Source organism: Hyaena hyaena, unplaced genomic scaffold, assembly GCF_003009895.1.
Source record: "Hyaena hyaena isolate Hyena2069 unplaced genomic scaffold, ASM300989v1 scaffold_106, whole genome shotgun sequence".
In the NCBI taxonomy this organism is placed as follows: Eukaryota; Metazoa; Chordata; class Mammalia; order Carnivora; family Hyaenidae; genus Hyaena; species Hyaena hyaena.
Genome location: NW_024080738.1, coordinates 2,007,134 through 2,031,972, shown reverse-complemented (window position 1 = coordinate 2,031,972; position 24,839 = coordinate 2,007,134). Strand labels below are relative to the sequence as shown.

General features: G+C 41.0%; 1 protein-coding gene across 1 annotated transcript in view; it reads right to left on the bottom strand.

Moving 5' to 3' along the window:
- FOXO1 (forkhead box O1) overlaps positions 1–24,839 on the bottom strand; it is a 97,491-nt gene that overhangs the window by 62,315 nt on the left and 10,337 nt on the right. The gene's annotated exons all lie outside the window — the stretch shown is intronic.

Below are 24,839 nucleotides of genomic sequence, written 5' to 3'. Positions count from 1 at the left end.
CTGAAAAATTTCAATTCTTTGCAAATTATTTCCCAGTTTAATCCTATCTTGCCCATTCCCCCCAAGAATTATTAGAGCTGTAAGTGCCGGGGAGGGGGGGGGGAAGGTAGAGAATGAGGGAGAAGAACATTATGCACATTAATAACCTCCACGTAGAGGGAGACTCCCCAGGGCATTGTCTGGGTCCAGGGTTAGATTCAGAGGTTTAAGCCTATGCCAATCATCTTATTTGGCTTTAAATATCCTAATGGTTAACACATTTACACAAATTCTCAATTGAGAGAATACCTTTTTATCAGGAGTACCACTAAATCAAAACAAACAACCTAATTTGCATTTATTCACTTTTCCTTGAATCCTCCAAAGGGAAAGTTAAAAAAAAAAAAAAAAAAAAAAACAATGAAATGTAGGGGAAAGGGGAAAAGGAACAATGAATGGGAAACTGGCTTCTGAAAAACAACACCATCATACTGAAATACATTTCTGCAACCACCAAAAACATGACCATAAAACATGAATCCATTGGTAGGCCACTCTATGAACACAGGCCTTTTAAAGTGAGCCTGGGGATCACGCAGAGCATTAGTTTTTACTGTTGCTGACTCTTCTTAATAAACCTTTTCTTCATCTGTGTGTACACCAAGATAAGCCAGAAGGTAGACCAGCAAACTTGACAAGAAGCAAAATGAGACCAGCCAGAAAAATCAACAACAGAATTAAATTACATTGACAAGTTAGAATGCTGGGTTAAAAATCAAGATGAAATTGAAAGTTCAACAGAATTCTAAAACAAAGATGTAGGAAACAGAAATGTATGCTGACTGCAAGCTTCAAATGAACCATCAGATACTCAACAAGCTGTTAGGGTCTTGGGCTGCATTAACCCAAATATAGTTTCGAGATCACAGAAAATTAAAATCCTATTGTGCTCAGAATTGGCCAGATCATAGCTAGAAGACAGCTGAGCTCTTTATTCGCATAATCTAAGAAGGACACTGATAAATGAGAGTGCGTCCATAAAAGGAATGGAGACCAATACTGCGAACTGCGATCAAAGGAGTCCCACATCTCCACAGGAGATGCTGAAAGGAGATATAACCTAATCTCAAGTCTAAAATTTCATGCACCTGGGAATTGTTACCACACTGCAGCCTGATAGTGTCATCAACAGAAAGCAGGTTAGTAGTGCGATCAAAGCTACTAGCAATGAAATCAAAAACACAAGAAACACGGGGCGCGTGGGTGGCTCAGTCAGTTAAGCATCTGACTTCAGCTCAGGTCATGATCTCACGGTTTTTGGGTTCAAGCCCTGCATAGGGCTCTGTACTGACAGCTGAGAGCCCGGAGCCTGCTTCGGATGCTGTGTCTCCTTCTCTCTCTGCCCCTCCCCACACTCTCAACCCACTCTTTCAAAAATAAACATTAAAAAAAAATTTTTTAACACAAGAAACAACAAGTGTTGGTGAGGATGGAGAGGAAAAGGAGCCCTTGTGCACTGTTGGTGGGGATGCAAACTGGTGCAGCCACTCTGGAAAACAGTATGAAGGTTCCTCAAAAAGTTAAACACAGAACACACACACACACACACAGTATATTTTATATATACTCTAAATAAATAAATATATTTTTATATATATATAATGGAATATTATTCAGCCATAGAAAAGAATGAGATCCTCCCATTTGCAACAACGCGGACGGAGCTAGAGTATAATGCTATATAGCATATATACATATAATGTTGGAATTACTACCCATGCTCCCAATCTAATGCCTTTTTGTAAACATGTAAAAGATATAGAATTACAGGGGCTCAGTCAGCTGAGCGTCTGGCTCTTGGTTTTGGCTCAAGTCATGATCTCATAGGTTCGTGGGTTTGAGCCCGATGTTGGGCTACCTGCTGACAGTGGGAAGGCTGCTTAGAATTCTCTCTCCCTCTCAAACTATCCCTCCTCCGCTCACGCGCACAAGTGGGCACATACGCACACGCTAGTGCTCTCTCTCTCTCAAAATAAATAAATAAACTTGAAGATATATATATATGATTACAACCTTCAATAGGATTGTTTCAGCAATGGAAATAACAAGCTCACTGAGAGTTATGTATAGTCTTTTATGTATATAACAGTATTTCTGGCAATCTCTTAGGCAGAAAATTTAACAATATCAGTTTCAACATTAAACATTTGTGTGTATATCCTAAAGCTCTTTGACAACCAATTATAAATCTAAGTTTCAAATGCTATTTGCAAGTAACAAAAGTCTAATAATACATAAAGTTGTGACTGGATAAATTTAAGTCAGTAGATATCATGAAAGTACCATTTATTGGGATTAAGCAGATGGTTGGTAAAGATAGACTGCTTAAAGCTTTAATGCAACAGAATTAACACACTGAATTGAAAGAAACACAAAATATAATAAGTTAATCTGGATTCAAAAAAAAGGAAATAAAAGCATTAGGATGAATACCACTTATGTGGCATATTGATAAACTATTATGACCTAGAACCAATTTGACGTGACACAAATGTTCTAATGATTAAGTATGCAATGTGTGGTCTAAAAACTCTAACTCAAGGGATCTCCTCTACTCAAAACAAATATAGTATCAACAATTTATACTGCTTATAGTCTCCAGTGCTAATAGATTACTAGGTGTCCACAATTTCCCACCATGAATATTTAAGAAGGTAAGAGGAGGGGTGCCTGGGTGGCTCAGTCGGTTAAGCATCAAACTCAGGCTCAGGTCACGATCTCATGGTTCATGGGTTCGAGACCCACGTCCAGCTTTGTGCTGACAGCTCAGAGCCTGGAGCCTGCTTTGGATTCTGTCTGTCTGTCTGTCTCCCTATCCCTCCCCTGCTCAAGTTCTGTCTTTCTCTCTCTCAAAAACAAACATTAAAAATGTTTTAAATAAATAAATACAGTGTTGAATATCTCATGTAATTTACTGAATATTGTCCTGAAAGCAAAAAAACAGAGTGGTCATAAGGGTACAGATGATTATAAGTGTATCTATTGTTTAGCCCCATAATCACGTGGCTGACTGGGAGCCACTGCTGCCCAGCTGGGAAAAGATCCAAATTCAAAATCCAAAGTACGGATTTCTACTGAATGTGTATTGCTTCTGCACCACTGTAATGTTGGAAAATCAGAAGTCAAACCATCGTATGTCAGGTGCCATTTGTATTCTACTAAGATAGAATAATAGAAAAATCCTATCAGCAGGCATTCTAATAATAACGGGATGTATTTTTAACTAATCCCACTACTTAAAATATTGTAAAAACTTTAAAAGATATTTCCAACCTCCTGAAAAAGTTCACTGAACTTAGGTGGTTATGATGGTTTAATATAAAGCAATAAACATTCTATAAAATTGAAAATGTAATGCTGTTTCTAAAGCTATCCTATCAGTGAGAGATTTCCTGCCCCAAACCCCACAAATGTTCTTTGCATCCCAAAGGTTATGAAAATAGTTCCATGTCAGTTTAATACTTTCTTTTAAATAATCTCTACACCCAACATGGGGCTCGAACTCACAACCTTAAGAGTCGGATGCTCTGCCAACTGAACCATCCCAGTGCCTCCCATGTCAGTTTAGATTCCCAAGTTTTCTAGATTCAACTATATAGAAGACCTAGAAGTTAACTCCTTGTACTTAGTGAACTGTTAAATACCCACAGAATTGAAAACTAGGCTATATAACAAAGTTATAAACTCCACCTACACCTCTCTCCCTTCCAAATGTCTGCTCTCTGAGTTGTGGAAAAATGGCTAGTTTCATGGCAGACATGAACTTCCCCTAAAACTAGGTAGCCAAACTCTGTCACCCAAGATGACACTAGCCTTGATTCCTTACAGGCAGCAGACAAACACTGCCTCCATCTTTGTTGACAGCTACCAGCTGTCAACAGGCACCCAAGGGGGACTTCACTAGCAATTGCCCTTCGAACAACAAACTTCTATCATCCATCTGGCCACAAGATCCAAAACCCCTAACATTTCACAACTACTTTCTACACAAAGTTAGCACCTGCCAGAGGCATCATGATGTCAAGAATTAAGAAATGCATACATATGACTGGAGGACATGAACCTGCCCTTGCCAATTTTTCTTTACTCCTCCTTCCTCTTCATTTCTTCAATTTGCTAGATCAGGTGTTACTCCAATCTCCTCTGCTCTTCCCCAGTTCCACAGCCAAGCAATTAGCACTTCTTCCACCCGACCCTAGACATCCCAAAGTCACAGCGCCAAGGCCACTGCCCCAGTCCCTCTCTCTGTACCACCCCTGGACCCCGTGGGTCCGTCTTCCCTGAGCACAGAAGGGTCACTTCAACCACCTACGCAAAGACCTCAAACACTCTCCAAACTAGCCACCGTGTGTTCTTTCGAACTGTCAACTGCACGAAAGACACAAATCAAGGAACTGTTCAGATGAAGGGGGACTGAAGAAAGGTATGCCTAAATGCACTGCAGGGCCATGCACTGGTGCCTGTACCAGGAGAAGGAGAAAGCTGCTATTAAAGACGTTACTGGGAAGCTGACAAAAAGGAACATGGAATGAAAAAATGGAATAAAAACCACTGTGTTAATAATAAGTGTGGGAAGATGCCTGGCTGGCTTAATCTGTAGCGCATTCAACTCCTGAATCTCGGGGTCATGAGTTCAAGCCCCACTTTGGGGGTAGAGATTACTTTTAAAAAAAAAATCTGAAGAAAATAAGTAAATAAAATTTAAAAGTAAGCAAAAATAAAAATTCTCTCTCAAAAATAAACAAACGTTAAAAAAAATTTAAGGGGGAGTGGTGCCTGGGTGGCTCAGTTGGTTACATGTCCATCCAACTTTGGCTCAGGCTATGATCTCACAGTTGGTGAGTTCAAGCTTCATGGCGGGCTCTGTGCTGACAGCTTAGAGCCTGGAGCCTGCTTTGGATTCTGTCTCCCTCCCTCTCTCGGCCCGCTCCCCCACTCATGCTCTCTCTCTCTCTCTCAAAAATAAATACACATTTAAAAAATGTTTAAGTTTTCAATAAAATAGGGAGAAAAAATGATAAATTTCCTAAATGTGCTAGCTATACCATAGATATATAGACTACTCTTGTTCTTTGGAAATATACCCTGAAACATGAAGGGATGAAGCCAACACCATTTATATAAGCTACTCCTGAACAGGTTGGGGGAAAATGTTTGTGTGTATGAACGTATGTCCATATAAATATACACACACGCATATGTACGTAAGAATGCAAGCCAACATGGTAATGTTAAAGATTGGTGAATCTGGTATAAAGGGTGCACAGAGCTTCTTTATATTCTTCTTTAAGTTTATCTTTTAAAAATATTTCCAAATTAAAAAAAAAATTTTTAAGCCCTCTGAAGGTGCATAAGGAAGGTTTTCAGTGACAGATAACGTTCATTATCTTGATTGTGGTAATGTTTCGTGAGTATATATGTACATGTCAAAACTTATGAACTTGTGTACTTAAAATACATGCAGTTTATGCCTGTGATTTATACCTCAGAAAGCGGTTTCTTAAGAACACACACAATGAAAGCCTTCTGAGGGTTTCAGTCTTCGTAGGCTCTCTGACAACCTGTCTCCACACACCCTGTAACCGTGTGGCCCTCTCATCCCTGCACTCTTCACCCCTCCTTCCCACAATCCTGAAGAACTCACTGTATAATCTGACGTTGTCTTTCTTCTGCTGCGTTGTTCATTCTACTACCATTTCTTTGTTCATTCTACTACTATTTCCTGGGAAAGGATTGGAATCTGGACTCACGAGGACTGGACTCAAATCTAAGCTGTATCAAGTCAGCTCAAATCTAAGCTGCATCAAAAGTGAATGAATGAATGAATAAATAAATAAATAAATAAATAAATAAAAATTTAAAATTCTATACTGCACCAAGTCACCTCAAACCTAAGCTGTATCAAGTCAAGTCCTCAATGAGAAGCCCTGTGCCCTCAGCTGTGAAACGGGGATGATGGTCACCTGTGACAATTGCAGACAGGAACTGGCAGGGTGGCTGAGGTCCAAGTGACTGAGGTGGAAAGTGTGACCGTGCTGCACACACTGACATAATACAGCATAACGTCAAGTGCCGTTCCCTCCACACATCTAAAGCCCTGCGGGCTCCGCCTTCTTCCCTGTGTTTCCCCCCAGGCACCTGCTTGGGAAACAGACTCCCCTCTCGGCTAAGTCCTGACAGTACGGTCACAGATACTTTGCGAGGCCACCTGCAGTCTCCCACACTCGTCACAAGTGTGCCTTCTGAATGAGATACACCTATGCAAACACGTGGAACCACCGCATCTTTATGAGCTGGCTGGGTACTTCCTAAGAGCTCAGTATCTGAGGTCAGTAACACACACACTATAGTGATTATTAGACTCTAATCACTGAAGGGACCCAGCCAGTAAGTGGCAATGAGTGGCTATAGGTCTAAGATGCCGACAACTTCAGTCTATGGAGAAGTGGCTGGGTGTGGGGCCCACCCACCAGAGGCCATCCTTCCACATACTGGGCTGTGGGCCACAGCTAAAGCCTGGGAAGAGACCACAGATCAGTTTCCCCATGGGGCACCAGCCCCACACGGCTCTCCTGGGGCACTGTGTTCTGTAAGGGGAAGCTACAGAAGACAGGATTCAGGACGATTCAATGAGCGCTAGTGCAATGAGTAGACATCATTCTGAAACCAGAGGACCTAGAAGGCAGATAGGAACTGGTGGTCAGAAGGCTCCAGAGACATGTAGTGGGTTTATGCTTTTCTCATGCTCAGCACTAAAGTGGTCAGCATATAGTGTGAGAACAACCTTTAGTTAGGTCATATTTAGTATGTTTAACTTACTAAAAATAATGCCTACCACTTAAAAATAAAATTGATAAGGGGCTCCTGGGTGGCTCACTCAGTTGATCCTGACTCTTAGTTTTGGCTCAAATCATGATCTCACGGTTTCTGAGTCTGAGCTCCACATCAGGCCTGACGCTGCTCTTCCAGAGCCTGCTTGGGATTCTCTCACTCTCTTTCTCTCTCTCTCTCTCTGTCTCTCTCTGTCTCTCTCTCTCTCTCCCTCTCTCCCCTACTCACACACTCTCTCTCAAAATAAATAAATAAACTTTAATTTTAAAAAATGATAGGGGCGCCTGGGTGGCTCAGTTGGTTAAGCATCCGACTCTTGATTTCGGCTCAGGTCATGATCTGACGTTTCTTGAGTTCAAGCCCCACAATGGGCTGGCTTGTGTCAGCATGGAGCCCGCTTTGCACCCTTTGTGCCGCTCCCTCTCTCTGCCCCTCCCCGGCTTGAATCTCTCTATAAAATAAGTAAACATTTTTTTAAAAATGTTTTTTAGGGCCACCTGAGTGGCTCAGTTGGTTAGGCGTCCAACTTTGGCTCAGGTCAGATCTCACGGTTCGTGGGTTCAAGCCCCGCATCAGGCTCTGCGCTGACAGCTCAGAGCCTGGAGCCTGTTTCGGATTCTGTGTCTCCCTCTCTCTCTGCCCCGCCCCCACTCATGCTCTGTCTTTCTGTCTCAAAAATAAACTGTAAAAAAAAATTTTTTTAATAAAATAAAAAAAATTTTTAAACTGGTAATACCTTCTACCTTCCTACCTCCAAAAAATAAGAGAAGGAGATTTTAAAACATAATTAAGTGGGGGCACCTGGGTGGCTCAGTTGGTTAAGCGTCCGACTTTGGCTCAGGTCATGATCTCACAGCTCGTGGGTTCGAGCCCCATTTTGGGCTCTGTGCTGACAGCTCAGAGCCTGGAGCCTGTTTCAGATTCTGTGTCTCCCTCTCTCTCTGACCCTCCCCTGCTCACGCTGTCTCTCTCTCAGAAATAAATTTTTTTAAAAATTTTTTTTAATAAATAAATAAATAAAACATAATTAAGTGAACCAGGAACTCCAGACCTCCCAAAATGCTAGGCATTTTGTTCTAGGAATCCAAGTACTATTAATTTAACAGCAAGGGGAACTGAAACCCTGAGATTCTCTGATAATACAGAAAATCTGCATGTAGTTTATACACACCCAAACCAGGGGGAATCCTTCAAAACAGTCTGGGCTGTTTTGTTTTTGTTCCTACTAAAGAGCAAAACTTACTTGTCAACACTGGAAAAACCAGGAAAGGCTTGTCATCTAATGATTGGTCTGGTAAACAAAAAAAGGGCCTAAAACATTCTATTTTTCCCCCTTGAAAACTACATGCTTTGGCAACACCACGCTGTCTTTTTATTTGTAAATCTTTTAAATTTCTTAAATAGGAGGGAAGTTGCCTTGAGATACAACACTGAGATCCCTCGTGGCTCACAGCATTCAGCCAGAGTGTGGAGTGTGGGTCTGAAGAGCACAAAAGGGACAATGCCTCCACACAGGTGTGACTTCCAATTCCCAAAGAGGCTCACTGAGGGGGAGTTCTCTGCCCAACATAACTCATGCTGTGGAGACAGAGCAGTGAGAAAGAATGAAGCCATTATGAAGAATAAAGAAAAATGAAGAGGATGCAAAAATAATGAACTGTCCAAGTCTTTGCTCAAGAGTTCTCAATCCTCTGAGGCTGAGCGAGGGTGAGCTTGGAACCCATGGAGGAGGTGGGAATGGAGGCTCGCGGTGAAGACAGGAGGGCTCCGCACCACGGAGCCTGCAGCATACCCAAAGCAGACCGAACAACCGGAGGACACGCTGAGAGCCAGCAGCCCACCAAGCACGAACATGACCTCACATGGCATACTGAAATGAACTCACAAGGATCAAAGACCTAAATGTAAGGACTAACACTATTATAAGCAGGAATCCTTGTGACCTTGGAATAGGCAACAGTTTCGTAGACACAACACCAAGCATATATGCGACAAAAGAAAAAAATTAATTGGATCCCATCAAAAACTTTTTAAAACTTTCATATTTCAAAGAACACCATGACCCCCTCTACATCCACGTTCATAGCAGCATTATTTACAGCAGCAACTGGGAGCAACCCAAGTGTCCCTTGGCGGATGAATGGAATTGTGGTATATACACGCAATGGATTATTATTCAGCATTAAAAAAGCACATTCTGTTACGTGCTTTATTATATGCTTGAAGACATTATGTTAAGTGAAATAAGCCAGTCACAAAAGGACAACTGTATGATTCCTCTAGTGAGGTGCGCAGAGCAGTCAGATTCAAAGACAGAAAAAGCAGAATGGTGACTGACAGGGGCCTGGGAGGTAGGAGGGTTGGGGCAGTTACCCTCTAATGGTACACTGCTTCCATTTTGCAAGATGACAAGAATACTGGAGATGGATGGTGGTGATGGCTGACAACAGTGTGACAATACTGAATGCCAAGGAACTATACACACCTAAAAATGGTTAAGGTGGTAAATGTATGTGTACTGTACCACAATTTAAAAAAGTAAAAGAAAAAAATACTAAGAAAGTGAAAGGACAATCCACAGAATGGGAGAGAATTATTTGAAGATCATATACATGATAAGGGATTTGTATCTAGGTTAAATTTTAAAAACTTAAATCTCAAGAATAAACACATAACACAATTTATCTTTTTAAGATTTTATTTTTAAGTAAACACACCGCCTACACCTTAACATAGGGCTCAAACCTACAACCCCTGAGATCGAGTCACACACTCCACCGACTGAGCCACCCAGGTGCCCCAAATAACACAATTTAAAAATGGGTAAAGGAGGGGCACCTGGCTGGCTCAGATGGTAGAGCACATGATTCTTGATCTAGAAATTATGAGTTCAAGCTCATGGTGAAGTTGAGCACAGAGCCTACTTAAAAAAAGCAATGGGAAAAGGATCTGAATAGACATTTCTCCAAAGAAGATATACAAATGGGCAAGAAGCACATGAAAAGATGCTCAACAACTTTCACCATCAGAAAAATGGAAAAAAACCACAGTGAAATACTACTTCATACCCACTAGTATGAATGACTAAAAACACAGTAATAAGTATTATCAAGGATACAGAGGAATTAGAATCCTCATACCCTCGATATAAAATGGTATAGCCTTTTTGGAAAAGCTTTGTAGTGCCCTGAGGTGCCTGGGTGGCTCAGCTGGTTCAGCGTCTGACTCTTTTGATTTCAGCTCAGGTCATGATCCCAGGGTCATGGGATGGAACCCGCGTCAGGCTCCACCTGAGCATGGAGCCTGCTTAAGATTCTCTCTCTCCCTCTGCCCCTCTTCCTCTCCCCAGCACATGCTCGCTCGCTCTCTCTCTCTCTCTCAAAAACAAACCAAAAAAAGGTTTGGCAGTGCCTCAAAAGATTAAAAAAGGACTGCCATGTGACCCAGCAATTTGACTCCTAGGTATATATCTAAGCCAAGAGAAATGAAAATATATGCCCCCCCACACATACACAAATTGTACATGACCACAGAATATTATTCATAATCATCAAAAAGTACAAACAACCCAATGTCCATCAACTGATAGATAAATAAAAAGCAGCATATCCCTACAACAGAATCCTGTCTGGCAGTAAAAGGGAATAAAGTACTAGCACATGCTACAACATGGATGAACCTTGAAAATGTTATGCCAAATGAAAGCCAGCCACAAAAGGTTGCATATTATATGATTCTATTTATATGAAATGTCCAGAATAAGCAAGTCCAAAAAACACAAAGCAGATAAATAGTTAGTGGCCCAGGGCTGGAAGGCAATGGTTACAGTTTATGTGGGGAGTGATGAAAATGTTCTAAAATTAATTGTAGTGATGGTTACACAATTCTGTGGATATACTAAAAATCACTGAATTGTACTCTTTAAATGGGTTAACTGTATGCTATGTGGATTATAACTCAATAAAGCTATTATGACAAAAATGAATGTGAATGTCCATCCATTTGATATCTAAAAGAAATCAAGTCACAGTAACTTTCTATGTGGAAAAGGAAAATTCACAAGCCTCCTTATAATCAGGTAACAATGGCCATCAGTGGAAATGCCTACTGTTCATATTAGGCCAAGCACCCAGGGGCATAAAAATAACATTGCAAAATACTGTACCAAGTAAAACACTCACTGTATTGAGACTGGAGACTTAATTAGGAAAAGTCTCCTTTACAATCTAGGATCTGACAGAAGCTCTTCAACATCAAACTGCTTGCCCATGTGACAGATAGGTATGGGACAGGGTAACATGGCCAGACGCACCAGCTATAGGATTTGATGGCAAAATGTACAGAAGCTCCACTTTTCTACTAAAGCTACCCAGGACAAAGTCCCCCTGAGAGTTTTCCCAATGACACCCCAAAGCGTTGGTCTATGTTGGCGGTAATCTGCAGGAAGAGTCCACAGTAGTTCATGTTTTTACAACTACATATGAGCACATATAATTGTCTTGCCACATAGGTACTAACAAATCTCACTTAGACATTAGTAAATGAGCCGTCTGACATTCAACAAACTGAACATAAACCTGAGAAGCTGCAAAGAAAATGTGTAATTTATGTCACTCTGGTATTACTAAGAAAAGTGGCTTTGGTCTTAATTTCCAGAAAAGGAAAGAAGAACCCTCTACAAATTCACTGTCAATTTAGCACCATTCAGTAAAATCTAAGCCTCTAAAGCTACCTCACAACATTCATGAGCCATAACCAATGAGGTATATAAATCATCTACCATATGGGTCACCTGGCATTGTTCTATCTGCCTGAAATGAAGTGTCAGACATCAGAAAGGCTTATAAAAGAAGCCTTCAATCAAGAAATCATATAGCCTAATGCCATAATCACCAAAAAAAAAAGTTTAGAAAAACAGCAGTTCTCATTCATTCTGTTTCCTCAATCCCCCCTAGGAAGAAAGGAGTCAATTAAAGATGCTACAATTTTTCTGTAGGCTACCAAGTGTCTGCAGCCCTAGAGAACCATTACATTATAGGCTTCTTCTAATATTTAGTAAAAAATTAATTAAGTGCTTCTAATAAAAAGTCCTTTAATACAAAAGGGCAACATTTAAAGACTTAATTTATAGTTTAATACTGCAAACCATGGGAACAAGGAAAAGGTATTCTATACACCACTGAGGCCATTTAAAAAGAAAAAAGAAATCACTACAATCCGGTTTTTCACTCAGCTTCATAATCTGCTTGTCAAACACTACTGACATTTCTGTAATCAGGTTTATAGTCCTTGAACAAATACCCTGTTAAAACTCATGAAAATATTTTTACAACAATCTGGTAGAGTATTTGTAAACCGATGACAATTTAGAAGATGTAATGTCTGGGCAGCCACTTTAACTCTGTTTCTCACTGCCCTCCACGACTGGGCAGGGCTGGCGCCTCCTCCAGGAAGGGCCATCAGCCACACCCTCTGACAAGGACGAAGGCTGCCAATCTTTCACCTTCCACTGGGAGTTTACCCTACCTACTCTCAGGGGCCTGAGTCGTCTTGGCCACGGGGAAGTCCCAACTATGGCCTCCTCCCAAGGACCCAGTATATGCATCTCAGGACCAAAGTAGCACACGTCCGTGCAAAATGTCGGTTAAACATCAGACGGGTGGAGGCGCCTTGCTGGTTCAGTCGGAGGAACAGCTGGAGGACTCTTAATCTCAGGGTGTGAATTTAAGCCCCACATTGGGTTTAGAGATTACTTAAATAAAACGAAAAAGAAAACAAAACAAAACATCTGGTGGGTCAGTTAAACCCACGTACAACTGCCACAAGCTTTACAATCTTGGGCAAGTTCTTCTAACTCCTCTGGATCTTCTGAAGATAGTACTCACTTGGAACAAAAGAGCATCTCTACAACCCTAGCACAACCCTGGCACCAAGCAGAAGTTGAATAAATAAGCGCATTTCTTGAACAATCAGAAACAACGGCATTTCTTGAGCACAGACGATGTACCAGGCACTGTTCTTTAAGCACTTCAAATGAATTACTTCAACTAGTTCTCCCAACAACCCTCGATCGTTATTATCCCAGCTTATAGATGAGGGAACTGAGGCATACAGACTAAGAACGTCACAAGTGGAGAAAGACGTCACAAGTGGAGAAAGACTGGATTCAAAAATCAGACAGACGGCAGACTGCCTTGTAGCAGTGGTCATATGCGACGGCTCCTGACGCCAGTATAAATGCTCACAGCAGGTCCACCTGGGGATTTTATCCTTGACTTGAGTCTTCCCATCTATCAAATTTTACCCAACTCAAAAAATGTCAATCTCCTTCCTATCTGCTGCCTTCTATAAACTGTTCTATGCTGAAGCAACGATAATAGCGGCCGTTTTTAAAACACTTCCTCCATTCCAAATACAGCACTGGAACAATCTACGTTTTACGGAATTCTCACAACTTCTAAGAGTTGCTAGTCACATTCTTCAGATGAGAAAACTACAATACAGTGAGGTGGGTTGCTCAACTGACAAAGTTGTTAAGTACTAAAGGCACGATTTGACCCAGGTGGTGTGACCGGCAAAACCCAAGCTCTTGGCCCCTCCGGTGTACAGACGCCTCAGCAAATATTCACTTTATGATAATAACAAATCTATGGTTTAGATAACCAGTACTACCGAATTTCAGAAATATTTCGTTTCTCTATAAATCAATTACAGGCGGGACTACAATTCTGAAGCACTTTAGACTCCTTTCCAAGTTACAATACCCATTTTTACCACCAGTCCACCTACTTCATTTATAGTATGTCTGCCTACTTTAACTATTTTTTTTTTTAATTTTTGAAATTTGTTTTTCTACCAGCACAGTTCAGTGTTAGAAAAGACTGGGATACTCTCTTCCTTTCTAAATGTAAGCATCATATGGACTGGGTTAGTTTAATACAATAATAACAGTAAACCTGGTCATTTAAGGACCTGATAAGTGGTTACTCTAGAAAAACATGCGAGGGGCGCCTGGGTGGCTCAGTCAGTTAAGTGTCCGACTTCGGTTCAGGTCATGATCTCACAGTTTGTGGGTTCGAGCCCCGCATTGGGCTCTGTGCTGACAGCCAACTCAGAGCCTGGAGCCTGTTTCTGATTCTGTATCTCCCTCTCTCTGACCCTCCCCTGCTCACGCTGTCTCTCTCTCAAAAAAAAAAAAAAAAACAACAACATGCGAAGCCAGATGAGAACTCTGAGGATGACATCATCATCATCCTATAACTTACAGAGGAATATTAAAGTAATATGAGGAAGCCATCACATGAAAGAATAAAAATAGTTTTCACATCCTCATCAAGGATGGGGTGCCTGGGTGGCTCAGTTAGTTAAGTGTCCAACTCTTGGTTTAAGTTAAGGTCATGATCTCACGGTTCATGGGTTCGAGCCCTGGGCTCTGTGCTGGCAGTGTGGAGCCCACCTGGGATTCCCTCTTCCTCTCCCTTTCTCTGACCCTCCCCCACTCATGCTATCTCTGTCTCTCTCAAAATAAACCAAAAAAAAACTAAGCAAACATTAAAGAGAAAAATGTAATGTGTTATTTTCTAAATGTCTGTTTTCATGCCCCTTCTGTGTGAGGCACTATATACTCAGGTGTTTCCAGGACCAGGAAAGAGAAGGGAAGAATTCTGCCCTGAAGAGCTGGCAGTCCAATGAGACACAGGAAGCAACAAACAAATACAGGAGAAGTTCCATGAGAAAGCACACCCGTTATAAGGAATGCAAGGAGAGAGATCCCATTCAACTGGAAGGAAACCAAAAAAAGCTTCATAAAGGAGGTGGCAAAAGAGGTCACGCGGGAGGAGGAAGGAAGCACAGTGTGAGCAATGCCCATTCCCTGAAGGCGTGAGGACAGGGCCTGGGGTGAGCACTTTGCTAGTACACATCCTGGGGGACCTAAGATCTCAGAGGGCACCGAGCGTCCTGAGAAAAACTCTTGCCCTGTTAGAGACGGCGATGAGAAGACTTGAGGCAACCTCTGTATTCATGCCACTCTAAGTTTTGCAGTCACTTAGTAATCAACAAATAAGAGGATTTTAGTGCAAGTGAAATATATAAGGTAATTTTGCACAGAGCAGAGTTTCTGGCATCTGAGTCCAGATCATTCTCTGTTAGGGGGCTGTCTTGAGCACTGCTGGGTGCTGAGCAGCAACCCTGGCCTTTCTCCTCTATGTGCCAGTGGTGACCCCCTCCTATCCCATTTTGACAACCAAAAGTGTTTCACCAATTGCCAAATGTGCCCCCCGGTGGGGGGGGGGGGCAAAATCTCTCCCCAGTTGAGAACCACTGGCCTAGACTTTTGTACAAGAATGTAAAAATATCTAGAATTTGTTTCCTTTCTCCCTTCTATCTGAAAAATTCTGCAAATAAAATGGACGGAGGGCATGGGAGACAGAAGACAACCTCTGTCTTAGGCGGCAACCCCAATCTCTTGCCCCTCACAGCCATCCCAGGAAGTATTCTCCTCATTTTAGACATGAGGAAACCTATACCTAAATATTAACTTGTCCAAAGTTCTCCTAAGCTCAACAAGCTTGAATAAATCTGGTGACAAGACTCAAGGTTCTAAACACTACTTACTGCCCCAAGGAGCCCTTTAACAGAAATCAATTCACTTTAATAAAGTAAATATTAATCATCTTCTACATAATCTCATGCTAAATTGGCACAAATCCTGTCCACCTATTATGAACTACTTATTCAGGAAAATCTAAAAAGCCACCACTTCATACAAGGAACATACAAAAGCAGTTCAAAGAAAGAATCGCTGTAGGCGGACATGATTTCTTAAAGGCTATAAGGGAATATAGGGAATGAATGCTATTTGGAAGCAAGATCCAAAGGCAAGTAGCACCTGCCTCTAAAGCCCCAGCTATCACTGCCTCTGAACCACACTACTCTCTCCATGCATCTTTCAAAACAAAACCAAAAGACTTTCTCTAAACAAAGGAAATCCCAGGAGTTACACAGGCCAACTGAAGATCTAGTAAGATGGGCAGCTTTGGCATTCCACAACTTCCACAATGCCAGGAGGATGGTCTGGAGCAAGCCACAAGGCCTCCCTCGGCCTCAGTTTCCTATCCATGCAATGGAGACACTGCCAAATAGTAAGGAAGACCAGCCAGCACTTAGCAAAGTTTGGATGCCAGCTTAATAAAGAACCTTACCTCATCCTTGTCCCTTAAGTGAGGACACAGTAACCTTTTTGAAGCTTAAGCTCACCTCAATAACAGTCTTTTCTTGCCCAAATGGGCATTTGTTCTATTTGTCAACCAAAGAGCATCAACAAGCCAAGTCTATCTCCCTGTGAAAGGCAGTACTCTCCTTCCTAACCAGTATGTGGAGGGAGGTACAGAGCCCATAGTATAAGGGACTAGAGTCCACTCATCCACCCACTGAGGAGAACATGGGACAACTCCTTTTGGCCATACCGTGAGCCTTGTCTAGGTCACTTGGTCAACCCCTCCCAACCACTCATTAATCATCACCACAAATGTACTCCCTCCTTTCCTCAGAGGATGCAGAAAATCCACAAGCCCAAAGGTATTCTGTATCAAAGTACTTTGTCTTCTTCAAGAATCTGGTTAACTAGCTGGATGAGCCAACAGAATTTCTGTGTTAGGACAGTATGTGCATTAACCGTTCAGATTCTGTTAATTAACTTATTATCTATCCATTAATTTCATTTTACCTTTGTATTTCCAACTTTAAATTGAAGTCCTAGTTTTTTCTCCATGATTCCAAACATAATTATTCTCTCTGATGTAGCACAGTGAAGTGGTTAAGAGCCTGAGATCGGCAATAAAAACCCACTAACCTCTTGGTTCCATCACTTACTATGTGACATTGGGCAAATTAACATTGTGCCTCAGTTTCCTAATCTAAGAACCGGGAATAGAGGAGCACCTGGTTGGCTCAGCCCAAGGAGCATGCAACTCAATCATGGTTATGAGCTCGAGCCCCACGCTAGGTGTAGCAATTGCTTAAATGAATATATAAAAACTTTAAAAAATAATAATAATAAATGGGTATTATAAAAATACCTATCTGGTATGTTTATGTAACTAAATAATAAACATAAAATCTAATTTCAGTCTTCCCCTCCTCCCTATAACAGTATAACTAACCAGGGGTGCCTGAGTGGCTCAATCGGTTAACTGTTTGACTTCAGCTCAGGTCATGATCTCGCAGTTGGTGGGTTCAAGCCCCTTGTCAGGCTCTGTACTGATAGCTCAGTGCCTGGAACCTGCTTTGAGTTCTGTGTCCCTCTCTCTCTTTCTCTGCCCCTCTCCTGCTTGCACTCTCTTGAAATCTCAAAAATAAACATTAAAAGAAATTTTAGAGAACCAGTAGAACTAATTAACACTTGCTTGAATCCAATATTCTCTCTCAAATAGGAATGGAAAACCACAAAGCTCATTTGCATTTCAAAACCTTTAAGTGCAGGGCACCTGGGTGGCTCAGTTGGTTAAGTGTCCAACTTCAGCTCAGGTCATGAGCTCACGGTTCATGGGTTCAAGCCCCGCTTCGGGCTCTGTGCTGACAGCTCAGAGCCTGGAGCCTGTCTTTAAAATCTGTGTCTCCCTCTCTCTCTGACCCTCGCCTGCTCATGCTGTTTCTATCTCTCTCAAAAATATATAAAACATTAAAAAAAAAGAAAAGAAAAACCTTTAAATGCTTCTAATGTGTTTGTTGCTTAAAATGTGAAAAGTCAGTCAAAAATAAAGAAAAAATAAATTACTCATATTTATACAATCCAAATACAACCTACCATTAACATCTGTGTATATTTCCTTCCAGATATTTCATACAACTGGAAACTGAAAGACACTTCATACAGTCAGATCAGTTTACATACAATTTTATATTCTGCTTTTTCATGTTGCTGGGTATTTTCCCATGCTATCAGAAGCTCTTCCAAAACACAAAACAGTCTTTCAGAGAGTCCCTAGTAAACCTGCTACAGTATTATTAGGAAGGATAGATAGGTATCTTGGCTCTCTCTTTGGTTCTGATCTGTGCCTTTTATCTCAGAATATTCTATATAATCCAGAAACCCATAAACAAAAATATGAAAGCCCCAGATGTTCAGCTACTCCGAATTATAAGTCCAAGTATTTTGGCGAATGCTAAAATGTCTAATGTGTGTAATAACTATAAACTCTTGCTCTGAACACCTCAATTTGCCCTATAGGTACTTCCCTGTGGTATCACTACCCTACTTTACAGATCAAGAAGTTAACAGGGCAGTGACATGCCTTATTTAATTATGAACTATCTGGTTACCAATCTAAAAATAGAATCCCAAGCTCTAATATTTACTGCAAATTACAAACCTGGGCGAGGCTCGTGAAGGCACTATAAAAAGCAAATGTTAGAAGGAATTCTGATGGTTTGGAACTTGCCCCAACATCAGTTCTTGAACATGCTGGTGACCTAAGAACATCTTCCCAGGGGTGTTAGAAAATATATCTAACCAAAGATCTCCAAGCATGTTTGCGGGCACTAGCATGGGCTGGCCAATTATCACTGTCCAAAATTACAGGTGGGAAAACTGGCACAGAAGCAAATTGAAACACACATCCCCAACATTCTGCGATTGAGACAAGACTAGTCTTCCTCTCCCACCTCAGCTCAGCCCAAATGAAGCCACGAAGGCCAAGTTTCCATGTGGACTGACATGGAGAGTAGGGACTCTACTGTTCTGAACAGAAAGGAAAATGTGAGGAGGTGGTGGGAGATGATGATGAAGAGAGAGGGGGCCGATGAGAAAACAGAAATAGGATGAGCAGCCAATCTAACGAGGCTGGCGTAAGATCTGCATGCGTGTCCCAAGGCCTGTACCAGGTCACACGTGCAGTGTCGGCTCAGACGTTTCCCAAGCGGTGTACAGGAGCTTCAAGCCCTTAGCATTGGAGATCCCAATTCCATAAAGTCTGGTTTGACAGGGTCAAATCTCTGAAATCAACAGATAAAATGTCTATGGAATTATCCACCCAAAATACAGAGACAGCATTCTTGCTTGTCCTCATTAAGGCACAAAAATCATACAACCCTGGGATTTTTAACTCCTTTGGCTAATATATAGACTATGCTAACGTAGAGACATGTCAGAACAAAAAGTCAGCCAACACCAACTCATCTCCAAGTTAATAATTTCCACGTTTAACACAGATGGAGCCAAAAGACTGCAATATCTGCCAAACCAGATTATGGCTACATAGTTTGAGATTCCCCACTGAACAGCATGAAGATACACTTTGAGTTCAAGGAAAACAAGTGATGGCAATACACACCTAGAGGAGCGCCTGGCTTGCTCAGTCAAAAGAGCATGCAAGCCTTGATATTGAGCTGGTGAGTTCAGCCCCACGCTGGGTACAGAGATTAGTTAAAAATAAAATCTTTTTTTAAAAAATGCACCCAGAATTATCACTGATCTGGCTATAATTACTCATCTTACACCTTGATACGGTTCTCTCATCCCAAAAGTCAAATACAGGTTAACTATACATCACATAATGGCATGGAGTTGATGGTGCAGATTCAGAGGTAATTTACATCTATACATCCAGACTATCTTATGCCAGAAAAGCTGCTTCCTTCCCCTCCTTGTCTATTTACCAGTACAAACTAAAGTTAAAATATCTTTTAAGACAAACACATACTCACAGGTTATTTTAGCTTAAAGACTAAAATACACAGTTGTTTCCATTCAGCTTACTCCCCTCAGTTACCCTCTTCTCTACGGGTGTTGCTCAATGTGGAACTTGCTCCCGTGAAGCACGATACTTACTACCTTCCTCCAGACTCTGCTGAAAATCAGCACAGGCCCCTATGACCCCACATCCTTTCACAGCTCTTCGGTGTCAAAGGGTCACACAGCATTCAAAACTAGCACAGAAGGGGAAATTACGGCAAACACGGAGGGTCAATATAGAAATGAACTTTATAGCAGTGGGGAAAGTAACAGATTCTCAATATCTCAAAATGGCCAGGCAGAGGCTTCCGTGTCAGGTGGTAGTTTTAAAATTTGAGATTATACTTAAAATTAAATACATAAATGATACTCCATGATTCGTCACGTCTTCTGTTACACAAAGTTGTAAAAAACTTGAAGGCCCAAACCCAAACTCAAGGACAAGGAAATAAATGGGAATACAAACACTTTAAGGTAACTTCTACACAATATCACACATTAAATCTACTTGTAAATACCTGTGAGTGGGATTATATCTATTAATAATTTGGTGACCATTTCCAACGGCAGTAGTTAATACAACAGAGTTGCAGTGATAAAGTAAAACTGCACCAGTAAAACAGCAATAACCTTTGAAGAAACTTTTCACCTGATTTACATTTAATAGGTTGGAGAAATTTATTCAAATTGAGTATGTCAGGGGGCTGGAAATGAGAAAGAAAGCGAAGAGGAAATGAAAAAGTATGGAGGGGGAGTAAGAGATGATCAGACACTTTTAATATAAGTCATTTAGATCTGTACCCTCAAAAGCTCAGAAAACTATGTGGCATTCTTCACTTAGTGAATAACTGAGAACAGATCAGACTGACTCCCTACAACCCACATTTTTAACTCATCTACCCTAGGTATCAGGCTTGGATAAGAAATGAGAAAATTAATGAACAAAAAAAAAAGCAAGCCTATTAAAATGGGGGAGGGGGAGTGGTCATAAACAGATCATGATTTTCTGTTTAAAGCACTTAAGGCAAAAGCTGACTTTTGTTACTCTTAAAAGGGAAACACTGCAAAACTCTGGCTTCCATATTTCTCTCCACCTCATCAAATTTCAGACATTTGAATTTGATGACAATTCACTGGGGATCATTTTTGATGATGGTTCTGACTAATGGTGGTTCAGGAAACAATCACACACGTAAACTTAGAGCAAAACACTCCCTCACTCAGGGGAGAAGTGCAGGTTATGTTCTCTTTCGCAGCTTTCTCTCTCGTCGATGACGTACTTAGGACATAAAAGCAACGCCTGGGTAGCTCAGTCGGTTAAGCATCTGATCAGCTCAGGTCATGATCTCACAGTTCGTGGGTTCCAGCCCAACGTCGGGCTCTGTGCTGACAGCTAGCTCAAAGCCTAGAGTCTGTCTTCAGATTCTGTGTCTCCCTCTTTCTCTGACCCTCCCCTGCTCATGCTGTCTCCCTCTCTCTCTCTCAAAAATAAATAAAACATTAAAAAAACAAAACAAAAAAAAAAAAACACCAGAAGTCAGATTTGTTTTCTACCATGTGGACTTAAATGCAAGAGTTCAAAGACCCTAACATGTCAAACTAGTCAAAAATTAGACCCAGACCACAGAAAATAAAACTAAGTATTATAGTATTTTCTTAATATTCTGCACTATTTTGTAGGCTCAGACTTTTACAGAAGTGTACCAGTTTTGAACCACACCCAGCAGAAATAATTAATACCCTCTTTGTGCATTCCAATCTTAATTTTTTTTTCCTGTCTTCTCTACCTCTGGGTGAAAGAGCCAAAATGTGTATTCCCCACACTATCACAGGAAACAAAGCAAGGGAATTCCATCTAAATTGAAGGATGTCAATTCCCAGGCATAGGCAGGCAGGATGTCAAAGGTCATGCCCCATATTTGGCAAAAGAAAAATACTATTAATACATTTATAGCTAGAATGAGTAACTATAAATCCAAAAGCTATCACCTGATGATAGATGGAAGAGGCATTAAATTCAGAAGTTTTTATGTCTACACAGGTATGCTGTCCTGGTGACACTCAAGTTCATTTGCAAAATTAGTGTGGCCTAACAAGTCACTATGCTCTTATCGGAGGGCCTGGATCTGCAGGAAAGTGGCTGTTAACTCGTTTCAGCCCAGAGTAACACAGTAGCAGCCGAAGGAGCAGGGAGACCTCACCAGGAGAGGTGAGCTTTTGTGCAAAAGGCAAGTCACTGACTGGAAAGTTTGCTTAATAAAAATTCAGTGTCTTTTTTTTTTTTTTTTTTTTTAAGTAAGCCCCTGAAACAGTCTAGGCAAGCCTCCTCAGAAACAGGCTTAATAGGGCATGTGACTAAAGGGAGGGCTCACCATTTCAAATCCCAGGGGTATAGTCACAGTTAAGGATCACAAAGAATTTAGACAGGAAAGGAATCCCTCTGATGCATTACTCTAGAATCTGAGATGTTTAAAGTTTTCATTTTATGCCTCTGACTTCTTTACTTCTTCCTCCCAATCCTCTTTAAAAGTTATCTGAAACACAAATGGGGGTAGAAAGTGTGAATGAGGCTTAACTGGAGGCCCTGAGCTGTCAATCGCAGTAGAATGATCTCAGCTCTTGACTTCCGGGATTGAACGTGTTTTCCTTTTTCTCTTCTTGCCTTTTATATAAACACGGGTGGAAGTCATGCTTAGTCTAAGAACCATGGCCATCAACAGTCTGTCTTTGATTAAAAGGTCTACATAATTTCATCACAAAAGAAGTAGGGCCTTTCTATGAATTCATTCAGCATTTGATAGAACTCAAAATCATTTACGTTGTCCAGCAGGACCACACGGTATATTGTTTTTTCGCTTAGAAATACAACTTATAAGGCACACGACGGAATGGAAATGAATTTTGAAACTGACTTTCAAACATGCAACCTCCCATAGTTTGTGGAGCAGAACTGATCAGCATAAATATGAGCTACACATGTATTGATATAATGTTCTCTCCATTTTATTCTATGTCTCTCCCCCATACTCTCCACCTTTAGCTCAAAATAAAGCAATCACATGAAGATATGCAATGGTACAAACTTGAATATTCAAACTACTTGTTAAATGCCTCAAAACGCAGTAACCTGAAAAGATGACTCAAGAATATTTACTTCTGGAGGCTCCTGGGTGGCTCAGTCGGTTAAGCATCCAACTCTGATTTCGGCTCAGGTCATGATCTCATGAGGGTTCGTGGGTTTGAGCCCCGCATTGGTCGCCCCGCATTGGTCTTGCGCTGGCAGTGCGGAGTCTGCTAGGGATTCTCTCTCTCCCCATCTCTCTCTCTGCCCCTCATGTGCACGCTTGCCTTCAAAATAAATAAACTTAAATTTTTTTTTAAAAAAGAGAATATTTATTTCTAAGTTAGACACCACAGTGAGAAACTCAGGCTAAAAAGATCATGAAGGACAGTCTCTGAAAAGATGGAAACACACATTGTGGGGTCTAGCCCTGAACTACAGGGGACCCATCTAAACACCAAAGTGTGAGCAGGGTAATTCTTAAAGCTGTGACAACCATGCTTCTAAATTTCTATTTCAGTAATCCTAAATCTGCTTTCTTGGTAGGTTTTGTTTTTGTTTTTTTAGTATATTCTCTGGGTAACCATCAAAGATATCAAAACAACATTTCAAGAAATATAAAGCCCCTTAAAGTAACATCCCAGGAATATTGGGATATAATATTGCAGGGCTACTACAATGCCAAGTGAGCACAGCTGGACAAGTAGCCACTGCAGAAGCAAAAAGGATGATACAGATCACATCAAAACACACCTAATTATAGGAATTTTTAACCCTAAAATATTTCCATAGCATTAATTTTTTAATTTTCCAAATACTTCCGAAGAGAACAAAAAAGCAATAAAAACCATTTGGTGATCTCTTCCGAAATGTAAAGCCATCATTCACTGTGTTTGAGATCAGTGTTAAATACTCCACACACACACAACCCCCCACAAAAATTCAGTGTTATAACCTGAAAGCCTGCATCTTAATACAAATACATAATAAATATAAATCTAGGCCCTATATAATTAATTCTACTTCACGAATCCTAAGAGGTTCAAGAAACCAGTTGAGGTACATAGGTAACAGAAAAAAAGTATAAGAATCTTTCACATTCAATGTATGCAAATGTAATAATGGGACAGTAAAAATGTAAAGTTAAATTCTAAAAGGTTGAAGGAGAGACCAATTCAGTTGCACAGGCTACATAAAACTTTCTCAGCAGGATGGCCCACAGGAAGCTTTCACATTCACTGCATGTAAATTTCATGATGGCATGCATATCTACCCATCCAGAGAGAAAAGGTTTACATTCAAGTTTAGAGAGATGCAACCAGCTTGGTACCCAGTACAAAAACAACCTTAGTGATATTTACAAGTTCTGCAAGTTCCTCTCAGCCTCCCTCCCCCTCCTCCACTTCAGAGCTGGCCTTGCAGAGACAAGGCGAGAAGTCCCCAGATGCAGACAGGTGATGTAACGCTTGCCTTAAAGTAGCTGGGTTTCTCCTACATTCAAATCACAGTATGGTGAGCTGAACCTGACATTGATCCCTTACTGGTGTGACAAATTGATGATTCTGCAAATTACATACCAAATTCGAGAAACTACATCATCTCTGATACAAAATAGGATGACTGAAGGTACCTATCCTGATGCAACCCTACACACTTAAAGTTATAAGAACAACAGGGGAAAAAATTCCTTTCTTGTCAAAATAGTACAATAAAATCCACATTTGACTGTCACTACCTCAAGAATCTGCCAAAATAAGAGCCTCTAGCTAAACCATATGCAAACCATTTCCTCTGACCTTGCTTCCAAGCAACCAAACTGTCTGAGGTATTTGATATTTACTTGTATAGACCATTCCCAAATATTTATGTGGTTATTTTGTTTTCAAGCTTTGAAGGACATGTAATATTTAGAAGCCTAGGAATTATGTAATTCATTATAACTTCCCTCTCCAAATTGGATTTGAAACCCAAATGCATTTCTTTTCAAATACAGAATGTAGGGTAAGCCCTTTTCTTTTCACTTTCACCCTCACCGCGCTGAAGCTGAAAAGATAAAGACCCTCCCATTGTGTACGCAGGGAGGGCCCACCTAGACAAGACTGGTCCTCCCTCAAGACACCTGCATGGCAAGCTCCTGGGGCATGGAACTGATAGAGGAAAAGCACTAATTTTCTA